Source organism: Amblyomma americanum, chromosome 5 (genome assembly GCF_052857255.1).
Source record: "Amblyomma americanum isolate KBUSLIRL-KWMA chromosome 5, ASM5285725v1, whole genome shotgun sequence".
Lineage (NCBI taxonomy): Eukaryota > Metazoa > Arthropoda > Arachnida > Ixodida > Ixodidae > Amblyomma > Amblyomma americanum.
Genome location: NC_135501.1, coordinates 196,656,447 through 196,673,902, shown reverse-complemented (window position 1 = coordinate 196,673,902; position 17,456 = coordinate 196,656,447). Strand labels below are relative to the sequence as shown.

General features: G+C 45.8%; 1 protein-coding gene across 1 annotated transcript in view; it reads right to left on the bottom strand.

Annotated features, from left to right (window-relative positions):
• LOC144133304 (A-type potassium channel modulatory protein KCNIP1-like) overlaps positions 1 to 17,456 on the bottom strand; it is a 135,112-nt gene that overhangs the window by 36,357 nt on the left and 81,299 nt on the right. The window lies entirely within an intron of this gene.

Here is a 17,456-nt window from a genome sequence, read left to right as displayed (position 1 = left end):
GGCGAGAAATACATATTCTGCATTAGCTATAGGTCAGGAAAGGAGCAAGGAAAAAAAAAAAGAAGAACGTCAGAGCGCATTCCTCCGACCGTCGCGAACTGTGGGTCGAAAAGGCCCCGCTGAGAATGGTATCCTTCTGTTCCCGTTCTCCCTTCCATCTCCCGCCCCCTCTCCCCTTTTGAGTCCTTTCCAGAAGAACGCCTCTGAAACCCCGGCAAGCTGTACCAGAAAGGGAGCGAAGAACCCATCGAATTCACGCAGCATTTATGTGTGCCTTGTCTTGCCAGTATTGTTGATTCTCTCTTTTCTTTTCTCTGTTCTTTAGCGGCTCTACTTTTATTGCTCAGTAATTTCATTTTGTTCTGTTTATTTTTTTCTGCGAGTATCCACTCTGTCTGCTTCTATACATCTTGATTTCTTTTTCTTTCAATGAGGCTAACTTTCCAGCTTCCAGACGGAGACGTCGCAGTATAGGGACGTCTCCAACCGGACTCTCCGAAAGAGGCTTCGAGTCAAGCCAAGTCAAGCCTAGCCAGCCGCTTGGCTACTTCTTTATCCGATCAAGACGCAATATTGCGAAACGCGCTGAGCCAAAAACGCGGTCGCAAAATGAAACCCTTTCTTACGACGCTGGGCCAGGCAACTACGAAGGATATAGGAAAACGCAGAAAAAAGGAACAAAATAAAAAAAGGAAGGGCCAGCAGCTGTGGGAGCGTCGGTTCAGGCTTCAAGCGGAAGTTCGCCTCCATTGTGGTGTCGAGAACGGGCTCGAAACTTCATAAGAAAAAGCCGAAGCACACATAAAGAGTTTGCGTTGACGGGGGATATGAAGCAATGAACAAAAAATCTAATATAGGGGGTAAAGCAAAAACGCGTATGCGGGGAGCCTGGGCGTGTCAGGGAAATAAGGCGTATACAAGCGCGTGGCGGGGACGTTTAATGGGTTGTGTCTCGACAGATATTGAGACTTGTGCGAGGAGCTATTTTAGGGAAGTAACCCTATATTGCCACGCGAGCCGAATTCTTAGCTCGCCTATACGGCGAGAAACTATGCGGCCGTAAAGACCTCCACAAAGCTAGCTATTATGTCCGCTGACGTCTTAAACAAAGACGGCAAGGAAACATCAATGCCATTCTCGTAACGTGTTATTACTGCCTCGCTTCTGACTTTAGGCTTTTGAACGTAATTTGCATTCTTATTTACATAATGCTTATTTCCGGGATTTTCATTATTCTAACGGCATTGCAGCAGCACCCTATATTCCGTTTCATACATAGCAGGCAACGCCGCGGAGGCTGCGGAAGTAGTGCGTCCGCGAAAACATATTACTCCGCCACGTATCAATCGTCCTCGAAAACTGAGTGAATGTTGGAACGAAAACAAACAGCGGTATAAAACGAAGTGGTAGCTCTGAAAATTACGGTTGAAGCTGTGAGGTGCTGATGACTTGAACCCTCCGGCTATAATTTTCGCTAAGTGTGAACTACTTTTTTAGGCGCGGATGGAGTGAGGGCGATTCACCCTAACTGTCGTGTATCCGAGCGCCAAAGTCATTCTTACGTCTAGAAGTCTTGATGAGTTTGAGGGCGAAAATTTGGCAAGAGGTAAAGCGAAGTCCAGGAGAGTGTCATTTACGGCACTTAAAATATGTCGCAACGAAATATTCTTGTGTTCACTTCGGTTGTAGGGCTAACTACTTTTTGGGCGTAAACTAAGCATGGCAGCGTGACGAATACAAGGAAATTAGAGGTAGCTGAGCAATGGGTTGGGTTGAGGCTGGGTTGGATTTATTAGCGAGTGTTGTCCTAAACCTAAACTTAATTATCGTGATTACGCCGATTATATTGCTGATCCTTGTAAGCACTACGGTACTGAAAAGAACGATAAGGACGTACCAGCGCACTTTGCTGCTTTGCTGACGTCTCATCTCATTAAAGCAGGTTATCAGTGCTTGTTGGGGCTTTTTTTTTTCTTTTAGCGAGGCCCTTCATCATATACAGCGTTCGCCTCTCTTTGGTTTCAACTTAGGAAATTAGAAATTGGTTTTGGGGGATGGCGCAGTATCTGTGTCACATATCGGCGGACACCTTAACCACGCCGTAAGGGAAGGAATAACTTAATGAAACCGTTTTTGACTTAACGAAATCTTGAGAGGTGCTACAACGAGCGCTCTATGTTGCTGCACCGCGTAGAAAAATATCCGAATTCATTCAAAATTGCCGTTTGGGCGAGTTGGTGGACATGATTCGAAATGACCAGCGCGGAAACAGACGGGGACACGAAAAGAAAAAACACTGACGAAAGGACGGGCGCTGCCTAACAACTCTGACCAGCGCGGAAACAGATGAGTTGTTAGTCAGCGCCCTTCCTTTCGTCAGTGTTTTTTCTTCTCGTGACCCCGTCTGTTTCCGCGCTGGTCATTACGAATTCATTCATTCATTCATTCATTCATTCATTCATTCATTCATTCATTCATTCATTCATTCAGTCAGTCAGTCAGTCAGTCAGTCAGTCAGTCAGTCAGTCAGTCAGTCAGTCAGTCAGTCAGTCAGTCAGTCAGTCTTATCCAACATAGCCAGTTTCTATCTGAGCTAGTCGCTTACCAGACCAAACAAATGAGGTCAGAGAAAATCCGGAGCCTTTTAAACTCCTGAAAAGAAAAAGTTCGAAAGCGGGAATGACTGATGCACTCATTTTTCAACGTTATACAACGCCCGCGTATTCTAAGCATTAGGGAACAGATGAGGGAAGAAAGTTGTCCTGGACGTGAACATTAGCATAAGGCTTTAGCTCGAGGGCAGTCAATAATGCTAGAGCTTATGGAATAAGCGGAAGCTTTTTTTCACCGGACCCTCGGTCGCCGCTCAGACTGCGAATTCGGGCCCTTTTATCGCTGAGAAATTTTGCTATGCGCGCTCGTTCCTTGAATAGATTAAGTGAGTAAAAGGGGGGCGGCTTTGAAAGGCCAGATGAGAAAGGATTTTGACAGGACCGCTTTTGTAACCTCTTTGGGGACGTTTATGGTGACGCGGCTGCATTGTGGTTACAGTTCTGGTGGCAGGAAATGGGCAGGAAAGGGCAGCGATGGGCGGGGGGTGATGGAGCTGGGACATCGGCATTCTATACTTCACCACCCTTTATGTTCACCGACCCCATTCGACGACGGCGCAGGGCCTGCATCGGAATTGCGCATTACGAGCTCACAAGGCCTCCTCTAAACTATCTGGGCTGTTTTGTCCGGTTCTTTACTTCCTCCTTTCTCTCAACTTTTTCTTTCTTTCTTTCCTTCTTTCTTCCTTTCCTTCTTTCTTTCCTTCTTTCTTTCTTTCTTTCCTTTTTTTGTCTTTCTTTCTTTACTCCTTTCTTTACTTCTTTCTTTCCTCTTTTCTTTCTTCCTTCCTTTCTTTATTTCTTCCTTTCTTTCTTTACTTCGTTCTATCTTTCTTTACTTCTTTCTTTCTTTACTTCTTTCTTTCATCCTTTCTATCATCCTTTATTTATTTATTTCTTTCTTTTATTTATTTCGTTCCTTCTGTACTTCTTTCTATACTTCTTTCTTTCTCGCTTCCTTTCTATTTTTCTTTCTTTCTTTCTTTCTGCTTGCATATGCCTTCCCCCTCATACCTGCTATTGGTTTTTCTTTAGCGAGTTCTCTCCTTCGAAGATGGATTGCAAATTTCTAAATTCTTTTTGCATGTTTTTACACTTTCGTACAGCAGATATCGAGGTACAGGTTCACTGGTAGAATGCTAACTTAGATTTTAGGGAACGGTCCCAAGTGAGTTGGTTCATGGCGGGTACTGTAGCCCAGCCGCAAGTACATTTAGCGAGGCAGCTTTTTTTGTTTAGAAGTTTGGCACCAAGGCAGCCAAAAAGCTCGGTCGGTAGTTATCTGCGTGCATGTGATCCGCGGATAAGGGCAGCAGTGGCCCAAATATTGCGATTTTTTTCGCTTTTCTATCGGGGGGAGGGGGGACTTGTTACACGTCTTAACTTTTAGTAAGCGCGAACAGATGCTATTGTTTATTTTTAGTACAATATGCCGCGCAGCGTGATAACGTAACTGGGATAAAGCTATGTGAAGGACATTCAGAGCAAATCCTATTGGGAACTTTACGAAAAACCTGAATTTGTTTGCATATCGCCCACGCGAGATGAACCGGAAATTTGCACATTGCCCACCCCCGCACCAAGTCGCATCTAGCCGCGATGACCCTCTGGTGACTAATAATAATAATAATTGGTTTTTGGGGGGAAAGGAAACGGCGCAGTATCTGTCTCATATATCGTTGGACACCTGAACCGCGCCGTAAGGGAAGGGTAAAGGAGGAAGTGAAAGAAGAAAGGAAGAGAGAGGTGCCGTAGTGGGGGGCTCCGGAATAATTTCGACCACCTGGGGATCTTTAACGTGCACTGACATCGCACAGCACACGGGCGCCTTAGCGTTTTTCCTCCATAAAAACGCAGCCGCCGCGGTCGGGTTCGAACCCGGGAACTCCAGATCAGTAGTCGAGCTGGTGACTAAAGAAACGTCAGTTTGGCATCTCTCGTTACGCTCGAACCAGAACTGAAAGCTGCCCAAAAGCTTTAAGCCACCAAAATGCAAACCCACGCGCATTGGCAGCTTCAAAACCTCCCCAAGCTACAAACCGCTATACCGTTGGACGCTAACCACAACTAGGTCATACGTTCCAAACCGCATGAATCCCGAAAGCGGCCGCGCCGCAATCTCACCGAATACCAAGCACAGCTATGCAGCACATTAAGAAAAAGGCAGCAAAAATACCTAGGCGCACTTTAAGACCGCAAAGCCTGAAAGCAGAACCTCTATTCTTTGTCCGAGGGGAGCGGTTTCAGCGGCTTTGCCGCTGATGCCAGTTGATGCTGCTGCTTCTATGCTGCCGCAAGCAAGCAAGGGAACCGGCTATGAATAGCCGTCCCCCAGGAAACGCAACATCCTCTTCCCAGGCCGCGAATCCGAAACTCCGGCTGTGGACCAGAAAGGGTATAATGGGACGCGCTTGGCTGATTCGACGTTTCTTTGGACGCGCACAACTTGGCTCTCGCGCCCACTATCGCAAACAGGAAAGAGGAAGCCCAGAAGGCCACGGGGCCACAAGGCGGCTTAGCCGCAGTTCCTCTTGGTATTCGTTATGTCTCGTGCATGAGAAGGAAAAGAGAGGAAGAAGGAAATAGAGCAAGTGCACACTGTTGGGGAAAGCGCCCAGCGATAGAGATAGAAAGAAAGAAAGAAAGAGAGAAAGAAAGAAAGGGAGAAAGAAAGAGAGAAAGAAAGAAAGACAGAAGGAAAGAAAGAGCTATGAAAAGCATAATAATAATTGGTTTTGGGGGGAAAGGAAATGGCGCAGTATCTGTCTCATATATCGTTGGACACCTGAACCGCGCCGTAAGGGAAGGGATAAAGGAGGGAGTGAAAGAAGAAAGGAAGAAGAGGTGCCGTAGTGGAAGGCTCCGGAATAATTTCGACCACCAAGGGACCTTTAACGTGCACTGACATCGCACGGCACACGGGCGCCTTTGCGTTTTTCCTCCATAAAAATGCAGCCACCGCGGTCGGGTTCGAACCCGGGAACTCCGGATCAGCAGCCGAGCGCCCTAACCACTGAGCCACCGCGGCGAATCGCTAGAACAGTGCCTTTTTCAAGCTAATCTTCTTCCACCGTGTGTATGGAATGCACTGGAGGCATCCGCGATATGTGGGAACGTCATTAAGCGCAGAGGAAAAGAAAGATAACAGCAACAGAAATAAGACGAGGGAGCCTCAATGTGCGTCTATGGAGCAGCGGATGCACCAGGTCATTGGCACGAGTGAGAGGAGGTACGCACCATTTGAAAAAAAAAACACATACGGACGTAGTACATGCAAAAACGCGGACGTACGAAAACGCACACAACGAGAGAAAAATAGTGGGCAGGAGCATAACCCACAAATGGCGCAGTATGTCTCAAATAATAATAATAATAATAATAATAATAATAATAATAATAATAATAATAATAATAATAATAATAATAATAATAATAATATTATTATTATTAATAATAATAATAATAATAATAATAATAATAATAATAATAATAACAATAATAATAATAATAATAATAATAATAATAATAATAATAATAATAATAATAATAATAATAATAATAATAATAATAATAATAATAATAATAATAATAATAATAATAATAATAATAATAATAATCGACGGACACCTTAACCGCGCCGTAAGGTAAGGGATAAAGAAGGGATAAAGGAGGAATAAAGGAAGAAAGAGGTGCCGTGGAGGAGGGCTCCGGAATAATTTCGACCACCTGGTAATCTTTAACGTGCACTGAGATCGCACAGCCGTCGGGAGCCTTAGCGTTTTGCTTCCATCGAAACGCGGCCGACGCGGTCGGGTTCGAACCCGGGTACACCGCATCAGTAGCCGAATGCCCTAAAGGAAGAGCTATAGAAAGAAAGGGAAAGCAAAGGTCAAAGAAGGGAAAATAAAGAAAAGGGAAAGAAAGAAACAGCGGGTACTAAAGGAACAAAACGGAGAAAGGCAACAAGGAAGGGCTGGGATAAGAAAGCATTTTTTTTTCTATTCTTTTCATGAAGCTCCTGAATCGGTTACTGTCGCAACTCAGCTGGCGGCCCATTGGTCGCAGATGCGTTCAGATTCAAAATTAAAATGTGTTAAAAACCGGAAATGACGTTCATGGCCAACGCAATCTCTGGACGGAAGTCAGGAACTGTCGTTGAAAAGAAGAGGAGGTCTGTTGCTCGCCAGAAGGAAGACATAAAAAATATGCTCGCTGAAAAGGGGAAGTGAACCAGAAAGAGGAAATAGGGAAGTTTGAACCCTATGTAGCCTCGAAAAACTGTTATAAAGGAAAATTTAAACTCGGCACTAGCTCAGCGAGCCATGCTCGTACCCGTGAGAGGAATGGCGCCAGCGAAATATGTAAATGCATTAGGCGACGCGCCGCACATGGATATGTTGCAAAAAGAAGAGCAGCATATCCCGAAGCACTACAATTTCCGCACAGGAGGCCTAAAAGCCTCAGTTATAGCCGAGTACGGGTAGGGCCAGCGTACTGTGATTAGAAGGTGGTCTGATTTTGCGATAGGGAGAGAAATTAAATATCCGCTGACTGTGGTACTATAAGCAAAAGCAAAGCAAGCTTTACTAGGAAACATCTTTATCGGTGGCGCCAGAAACTAACTGCGGCATGAAGAAAAAGCAGAAGCTCCACGCCATGCATGAGAGAAATGGCGACGTATTTCCGGTGCGAGAGACCGCAGTACAAGGAGGGACAAACTGGCCAGAGTGGCTCCATTAAGCGGCTCCGAAAAGTGGCTGCAATAAGGGAACAAAATGAATATAGAGAAAATCTGGGCTAAGGTAGTCTGTACGTAAATATAAAGTAGATTCACTTGCTTGGCGCAACTGTATCTATTACGGTTATGGTCCAATCTGGTCAGGTTAGGTCAAGAGGACGCCACAAGTGGCGCCTTGGTTTCAAGACTGGATTGCATTGGCTGCGGACTCGGTGGACTTGAGTGTTCAGGCCTGCAGATGTCATTTCGGAACGTAGTCCCTGCTGACTTTGCCTGTAGTTCTACTCCACTTTTTTCGTGTACAAATATAAAGGCCAAAACGGACATAACGATACACTTGCACCAGCTTGGTTTCTCAAGCGGAAAGGAGAAAACTCTTCTCAGGAGCCTCGTGGCACTCTGCCAAGGGACGACGTTACAGAAAAATAGACTAAGTGAATCCCGATTTTCCTGACGCGATGACGACTGTTCTCCCCTTTTCTTTATTTTTTTACCTCATCCTCACCAAACCAAGACCGAATAAGGGAAGGCTAGTCCCTATCCGGGAACCCACGGCAAAAAAAAAAAGGGAACGGCTCTCTAGAGTTTTTCCCAACTCCGTGAGCTTATCTATCTCTACATCTACAAGAAAAAAAAATACGAGGCAGATTCTTCAATACTGTTGCTTCATCCACTTGCAGCAGTGACCCTACTCTTCTATCACTGCTTTCTCCCACACTTTCCTAATTGCTGAAGCAAACTTCTGCACGTCGCAGATTGACCTCTACGGAAACAACGACAACTTATTGAGTTTTGCAGTGGTTTGCAGAGTTAAAGCCGTGCCTTAAAGCGATGGTGAAGATGATGATAATGATTTATGATATCCCTAGAAAATTCTGGAAAGCAAATAGGGAAAAGTAGCGCCAGAACCCCTACGAACAGTAGTGGATAGGGGCGGAGTAAGCGCTCTTGACTTCTCGTCATTGACGAACGCAGGGCTGGTCACGTGATAGCCAGCTCCAATATTCCGAAAGATGTATATCTTCTCCTCAATGCCACCCCCTCCCTCCCCCCCCCAAAAAACATCTCATATTAGACGAATACTTCGTTCAATATCGATTTGAAACACATATTACTTTAATCCAATGCCTCTCTTCTTATCAGCCGAGACATCGGATGGCTTATCCTGGCAACAGCGAGGGCGCGCGGTGGTGCCCGAACTGACTCAGGTCGAACACGAATTATATTGAAACAGAATCCCTATATTATCCCAATTCCAGAGGCAGCGAATGCGGAGTGCTTTGGATAAACGTGTTGCGCACAGAATAATAATTCTGTAAAATTCACAGCATTAAAAACAAACACACAGTGCATGTCTCTGCAGTATCATTCTCAAAATGTTTTCCAGTTTCGTTAAAGTAAAACGGCTCTAATCCGGCAGAATGTGGAGATATTAAGGAGACTCGCAGCAAAAACTACACTTTAAACAGAAAGGAGTAAAGAGAGAGCTTCATATTCTTGTACTGCTATCCTAAGTGAGCATAATTGACCTGGGACGCAAGGAAGTGAATCTCTAAGCTAAGTAGCAAGACACCAGGAACATTTCCCAAGCATAGACCCAAATCCTAATATCCAAAGTGCCCTCACATCCGAATTAATGCAGCGATGCATCGCAAAGACGAATAAATTGCGAGATGCTTTTCAATGTCCGCGAAATCTGACATGATAGGTGACCCGCCGCACTGATATACGACGCCCAATGTAGGGAAGACAAATCGATGTCCCTGCTCATTAAAGCCTTTCGGTCTTTTTCATAAGGTCAAGGACCGCGCAGGACTTTCTATGAAAAAAAAAACAGAAACCCGTTCATCAGTTTATGCAATGTTTAGAGTTTTGGCTGCTTTGGTTCAAAGTTCGAAGCCCACACGGCAGGCACTCGATTTTTTTTTCAGCTTGAAAGCTACAAACACAAGTGCCCAGCTCATTATAAAAGCTAATGACCTAAACGAAATTCTTGTCTGAACAAACTGAAATTAGCTTTAGAATGTGACTTTTACCTAAGCTCCGGGATAAGCACGATTGTAAAAAGACTATGCATTTTAAATCGCCCTGAAGCTGTCTCCGTGACTGTGTGAAAGCAACAGTAATATCGTTCTCAGAAAACGCGGAACTCTTGGTTTCTACGCTATTCCTTTCCTCACACCATTCGGATGTTCGCTACACTCAAAACACTAATACGCCTATATGGGAGTAAGACAGGAGTAAGCTGTCCTTTAACACGCTCCCTTTTATGCGCTTGAAGACAGCACCTTACTGCTTGCTGTTTAGAGTATGTTGTTATATCCTGTCTAGCAATATGCAGCATCAATACTGAAGCTCACGTTATGTTTGCATATAGTAACAGACCAAAGCACTCCCAGTCCACATCATCCTTTCAAGAGAAAGAAAAACTAGACACAGAAAAAAAAACCGTGAATTAGATTCGCCGCTGAGTTTCGGCATGTTTACCGCACGGCGACGTGTTCCAAAGACAGATATTCCCGGCCGCGTTTTTTCTTTCTCAAACACAACCGGTGCGGGAAAATAAATCCGTTTGCAGCGCTATACTGAAGCGACGCTATATCGAAAAAAACGATAAAAAAAAACAAGGAAACACGAAAAATTGGCAGTCGCTTTAGATTTCCCGCACGCCGAGTGGCCTGGTTCGGGCGCCGTCCAGGACGTAAGTAATGGAAAAGAACAACGAGCACTTCTGGCGATAAGCTTTCGGGAGGCGAACGTCACGCGCGAAAGGCCCCAGCGCAGATGCCAAGGTGTCAACGCACGGGCCAACAGGACACGGACATGGCCCTAGGGGCACGTCGAGCTGCGCGCCAACGGTGCCAGAGAACCGAAATGTCGGAAGCCACTTAGCATGCGGGAAATCGCTTTAGTTTTCCCTAATTCTTTCCATTTTCCCGAATCCCCAACTTCATCTTCTCTATACTCCCTTTTTCCCCAGCACCCTTCTTCACGAATAAGGTGCAGCGTTCCGAAGGCTGCAACCAGCCTGTCTGAGAAGATAAATGACGTAGTATATGTAGCATTTGAAAAACCTCGCGTCCACTGGCTATGCAAGACACAGTGTTGCCCACTCCGCTTTCCATCCCCTCATGCGGCAAGGAAGGGAAAAGGCGGGAAGTTATGGAACAATAGGAAAAGGCAGATGTGGGAGAGAGATTGAATACGAACGAGGCAGCTTCCAGTTGTGGACGTCGTTCAGCTGGAATCACCGGAAGGTCACCTTACTCAGGCTCTGCCGTATGCATGCATTTTCTTTCTTTTTCTCTCACTCTTCCGTCGTGAGAACGTGCTTCGCTTTTCGAATTCCTCTTACCCGACTGCCGCGCCTCCTGTTGGCGGTGTCCATCGTTTCATTTCTCTCCCCATTCCTTCCTGCCTTTCCCTCCCCGTTTCCCCATTTACGCCGACCAACAAGCGAGGTTTCGCAACAAAAAAGGAAGTGTTGGGGAAGTAAAGTGCTTTGATAGGTAAGGGAGTCAAAAAGAGGCTTTTTTTCAATCTCGCCAACAGGCTTCACGGACCCCCCCCCCCCCCTCTTTCTCTCGAGACTCTCCTTCAATCGTGGCGATTGCGTGGCCAGCGTGGCGACAGACTTGGCTCGGGGGCAAAGCGTTGAAGAGGGCTGGCTCTCTTCTCTGCGAGCTTTAAACGGCGCCGCCCCTCAGCGCGCTCTTAACGACACTCACGGAACGGTCCACCGTCCGATCAACAGCCCCGACGTACACGCACATAACGCGTACAAAAACGAAACGTACAAAGAACAAAAGTAGCTAAATACAGGCGAGTCCTTGGCAGAGAAGGAGTGGGTGGTGTGTGAGGGGGACAGAGCATGGATGTGAAGAAGGAAACGCGCTAATATCGATTGCCTCGGTCTACAGTTGTTTATCTTTACTGGCCTATTTTCTCTTTGACGGATGTTTACTTATATCGGGAGGCAGCAATCTTTCGTCGCGAGAATATAGGAAGGATAAAAGAGACTCGATCGTCGCGTTGAGAAGCGAGGGAAAGGAGGTGGGCAGGAGGAGTGGCAGAAAACTGATCCCAGTAAGGGGAACCGAGTTTCAGAGAGTAGAAGAGGTTGGGGGGGAGGTCGTGATCGGTTGAAGATCGATTTTGTCGCCGACGGAAAAATACACTTTGGGCTCGCTTATCAGCCGTCGTTTAGGAGAAGGCTGCGGACCTCGCCAGAATGGTTGGCACCGGTCGTAGTAGTGGTAGCTGTGGTGGCGTCGCCTCTGTCTCGATTCGAGGTAATCGGTCTGGAGCCGGCGACGTCAACAGTTTCTTGGCAGGAAAGTGCCTCATCTGTAGAGAGTGATGGACGAAGCAATATTTCAGGATTCCTTGGGTTGATTTCACAGTGTCGTTGTTTTGTTTTGACGCTGTTTTATCTCTGTCTTCGTACCTCTTTTGAAGAGTATCCAATAACAGAGCAAATTCAACCAATGCGTGAAATTCTTTTCACGTGTTGGCTTCTTTTTGTAAGAATGATTTTAGAACTTTTTCGTCTTTCAAATCTGCGCTCACAACGTCAGCGCGGACTTTGTATGCTTGAAGTCGGTGCATACCTACGCATCACTTCATCACTCCCGTTGTGTTCGTTGTTACAATGTAGCAGAAAAGGGAGAGTTAGAACCAGCTACTGTGACAACGATAAGCGGACAATGGCCAATCACTACGCTGACAAAATTTGCGGCTTTCGTAGCAAAGCTCCTCTGCACTCCTCCTAACTTCATCCTACATTACCATCCCCTTTATAAGCATACGTTTGTGGCACGCCAGTAGAAAAACTAAATAATAATTTCAACGTCTGTTTTTAGGCATACTAAAATATTTGAAATTCTTTTACGACCAGCCTCGTTCCATTTTCCTCTATTTCACGTCACAATGTCGCACATAAACTTCTATGAGCAATTCATAGCCCCTTTATTTTGTAAGCAGACAGGTCTTTCCCTGAGATTACAGTCAATGAGTGGATGGATTATGTTTGCATCCCCTTTCAATCAGGGCAGTGGGGCGCGCTACTTTTAGTAGTAAAAATAAGGTGGCTGTTTTATTTATTTCGTACCTCGTTAAACTTATAATTAGACTCTGGTTCTTTGCTATTCAAACCTCTTTCTATTCTATGCTCTAAGTTATATTATTTCGATTTCTGTGCCGGTCTTTGGCCTGCAGTGCGCGCAGTCAGGCTGATTATGACCAAGGTATGATGATGACGATGAATGAATATTCTCTGGCCCGTCTCTATGCTGATGCGTTAATTTTTCTTTCCCTATATATACCCGCCGCGGTGGCTCAGTGGTTAGGGCGCTCGGCTACTGATCCGGAGCTCCCAGGTTCGAACTCGACCGCGGCGGCAGCGTTTTTATGGAGGAAAAACGCTAAGGCATCCGTGTGTTGTGCGATATCAGTGCACGTTAAAGATCCCCAGGTGGTCGAAATTATACCGGAGCCCTCCACTACGACACCTCTTTCTTCCCTTCTTTCACTCCCTTCCTTATTCCTTCCCTTACGGCGCGGTTCAGGTGCCCAACGATATATGAGACATTTCCTTTCCCCCAAAACCAATTATTATTATTATTATTTTCCTATAATTAAAACTCGGAGCTTCTGCAAGGGTGACCATGTCCACCGTGATATCTGGCTGTGTTGGTATACAGCCAACCAGAAGAATTTAATTATTTTCGACACTGTTCCCGCCGGCTACGAAAATATTGTCGCCTTGTTCAGGCCCACTCTAGTATTTCCTCGTTTTAAGGCGCCATCTAAAATAATAAAGGAAGGTACTTGTTCTTCAGTCATACAGCGCTTCCTTCCAGATTTCCGTTTTTTTTTTTCGGCTCAGTATTCATTCAGTAATTATTTTGTTTTCAGTTTTGGTCAACAGTTTGTAGTCTCGGTTTCAGAGACTTTCTATTCAGTGATGTTGGCGTTAGCTTCCTTTGATCAGTTGTTGTCTGTGCAGCCTGTCGTAAGATCTTCAGTCATTTTCCTCCACCGCGCATTTACGTTTTACCGCGAAATTAAAATATTTAAGTTGCCCAGCTCTTCTCATCTATTTTTTTAGCCTCTCTCCTTAAAACAGTACTTTGCTCTGCACTTCCCGTACTTCAAAGGACGACTAACCCATACTTATCTGCAGCTTCGTTTGTTGTTTCTCATTGAATGCATATAGCCAATTTTCCAACCATCTCTGGTTAATCCTTAGTCTTTGTAGCACATCTGATTTGTAATACAGGACCACTTTTGCACATCTCAGCTCCATACCACGGGCCCCTTCCACACTCCCCGCATTCTTTCATATCTATTGTGTCCCCATAGTACTCTAGGCTTCATTATGACCGCGTTTCCCTTTAGCCTTGAGATGTGCAGATGCACTTCAGGGGTCTTTAAATAGTGTAGCCTTTCATTATTTCGCACAACAAAATATCTGCACTTCTCTATACGAAGAATTTAACGGCCCTGTATTGTTCCAGTCCCACTATCGCTAAATGCCCATCCAGCTCTACCCTACTCTAGCTCGCGTTCCACTCCTGCTATAATAGTCATGAATGGCAGCGGCCATATGGGGCTCGCATTCGTAAACCACTTCCTCTGTACTATTTAGCAGTCCACAGATGGCGCTAGTTAACGAGACGTCGCAAACTAGCGCCACCTGTCGGCCATCAGAAGCGAGCACTGAGTAACTCAAGATGCAGATGCTTACTTACAGGTGTGACAAAACTGCTGCGGTGAGATGCTGCACTAACGTGATGGTTGTGGTGGCGTACTCTTCCTACTGGCTGCAAAATATCACTTAGAAAACGGTTCCATCTCTCGCGCCAAATAGGTTCGACAACTATTGAAAATAACTAAGATGTACGAAACACTGAAAATGTTAGGCGTCATGCCACATGCAAACTAGAAGCATTCTTCAAATTTTCAGACCTTCATCATGTCACACCTCACTACAGCGAATATTCGGAAAGTGTAATAATAATTGTTTTTTGGGGGGGAAAGTAAATGGCGCAGTATCTGTCTCATATATCTTTGGACACCTGAACCGCGCCGTAAGGGAAGGGATAAAGGAGGGAGTGAAAGAAGAAAGGAAGAGAGAGGTGCCGTAGTGGAGGGTTCCGGAATAATTTCGACCACCTGGGGATCTTTAACGTGCACTGATATCGCACAGCACACGGGCGCCTTAGCGTCTTGCCTCCATAAAGACGCAACCGTCGCGGTCGGGTTTGAACCCGAGAACTCCGGATCAGTAGCCGAGCGCCCTAACCACTGAGCCACCGCGGCGGGTTTTGGAAAGTGTATCTTTTGAGGAACCACGTCCTAGTTCCAGGCCGGGTAAAATAATTTACTAGGCGCGAGGGGGAGAGCGATATGCGGGACATATATGAAATAAAGTGTTATATGAGAGAGTTTAGCACGAAATCGAGAAAAAAATTCGCCGGTCCAAATTATTCACCCTCTGAGTAACGCGTTCAACGCGTGATACTTTTTACGCAATAAATCCTCTTTTAAATCGCTCGCAAGGGTTGCCTACACAGTCACGAAGAAATTATTAACGCGTTTCAGAGCGCCTGTGTGTCTTCAGCGGCCAACGGCGCGTTAGTGGAGCGGAAATGATGGCAGGTGGCGCAACCGACGTTTTAAGCTTTTATCCGCGCACAGTTTGCCCAGCATCGCACCACGGACTCCGCATCAAAAGATGAATGTTCCCATATTTTAAGAGACAGGCATGAGAAAAAAACACAGAAGAAAGCGATCAAGCGATTTTGCAAGACAAAACACTTTGCGGGCGCAAGTCGGTGAAAAGAAGATATTTTTCTCGGGAAAATTAGAAGAAAAAAAACGGGACAGCGGGAGCCATTAGCGAAGATTCGCAGCTCCCTCGGCGGTGGGAACACGAGGAGAAAAAAGGTTAGGAAAACGCTTCTACTACTGAGAGACGGCGATAAAAGCTGCTCTCCGGTATTTACGCCCTCCTTGCAAAAAAAAAATAATAATAATAAAACAAAATCAACATATAAATTTTCTCCTCTTCCTTTTCTTCCCATACAGCCGACTTGTTCGTGCGCGCGGTGAGATAAGAAAAAATTGCGCGGTGAACCATGATAGAGAAAAGTAGAGCGCGGCCGATAAGAAACTGCCGATATTTAAAAGCGGGTGCGCTATTAAAACGCGATCTAATGCCCGTGCAGACTCCATCTTGTGGACGACCCAGGCAAGGCGTTTATAGCGCGCGGGTATCTATGCTTTGCCTCAACGAAGCTGTGCAGCAGCACCTTCGGAAGCTACAGAGAGCCAAAGTTAGCCAATCAGCGTCCTAATTCAAGAAACTGGCCACATGCGATGACGGTTTCCGATTGGCTGGTGATTCCGCTTGATTTTATCTTTGACTACGGCGATTGGTAAACTCTTAGGCGTCGGTAAATCTCTAATGAATGCTTGCGAATCTGAAGCCTGCTATTGGTTGACGCCGGCTCAGGCTTCGGCAACGCTGTTCGGTATAAATTAAGGATGGTGCACGTGTTTTTAATTGAGGCACAAAGCAAAAAAAAGTACAAGGTAATTAGGAGAACGCCCCAGCGGGGACTGACCCTATCTGAAAATATTGTGAGCAAAAGCAAACTTTAACCTCGTAAAGTAGAACATACCATTACGGGCTTTATTTATTTTAGATAACGTTAGGGGAAAAAAGATTATATTTCAGTTTGAAGCTCAACGGGTGCGAAATTACTACAAGGGCCGGAAGAAGTTAATAAACAACGCAATCAATCAATCACTAAGTCGATCGATGAGAAACTTTTGGCAGCCTGACACAGCTTGAGTTGTCGACTTCAAAGTTGACCTTCCCCGGTTCAGTTTAGTCTGCTTTCGATGAATGTATGAAACGTGCAGAAGAGGCTACAGAAAAACCTCAACTGCGAGCACGAAAAAGGACGCGATTGTAATGCAGCATCAATATGACACCCTGGTGAAAATCGATCTAATTCAGTTCCGATGTCGGTGCTCCAATGAAGACCGAGAAAAACTTCACCATGAAATTTCTGACCCTCGTAAAAAAAAGTTAGGCGAAGCTTTACTTAAAATCAGGATTGGGGCATATTAGGAGCGTAACTTTGGTCATCCCCCCAAACGCGCATTCTTCATAGTGGAGCAGCATTTACCGAATACGTTTAACCTTATGTCGTCGTATTTAAAGCTGCCACAAGAATTATATTGAGCAGTAGGTCCCATAGTATGCGTCTGTGTGATCTCCGGAGGGAGCTAGCATTCATTTTTTTTTTTGTAGTTGCCATCAAAAGGAAAATAGCATATGCTCTAGACCCGCCGCGGTGGCTCAGTGGTTACGGCGCTCGGCTACTGGTCCGGAGTTCCCGGGTTCGAACCCGACCGCGGCGGCTGCGTATTTCTGGAGGCAAAACGCTAAGGCGACCGTGTACTGTGCGATGTCGGTGCACGTTAAAGATCGCCAGGTGGTCGATATTATTCCGGAGCCCTCCACTACGGCACTTCTGTCTTCCTTTCTTCTTTCACTCCCTCCTTTATCCCTTCCCTTATGGCGCGGTTCTGGCGTCCACCAAGACATGCGAGACAGATACTGCGCCATTTTCTTCCCCCCCCCCCCCAAAAAAAACATTAATATTCATATGCTGTAGAGGGTTGGGGCCCCGCCGCGGTGGCTCAGTGGTTAGGGCGCTCGACTACTGATCCGGAGTTCCCGGGTTCGAACCCGACCGCGGCGGCTGCGTTTTTATGGAGGAAAAACGCTAAGGCGCCCGTGTGCTGTGCGATGTCAGTGCACGTTAAAGATCCCCAGGTGGTCGAAATTATTCCGGAGCCCTCCACTACGGCACCTATTCTTCCTTTCTTCTTTGACTCCCTCCCTTATCCCTTCCCTTACGGCGCGGTTCAGGTGTCCAGAGATATATGAGACAGATACTGCGCCATTTCCTTTCCCCAAAAAACCAATTATTATTATTATTATTAGAGGGTTGGGAATGACTCAAGCAGCGGGAACCATACTTAACGTGAATTTCGCAATAGAATTTCAGACCCTAGTAAAAAAAAGT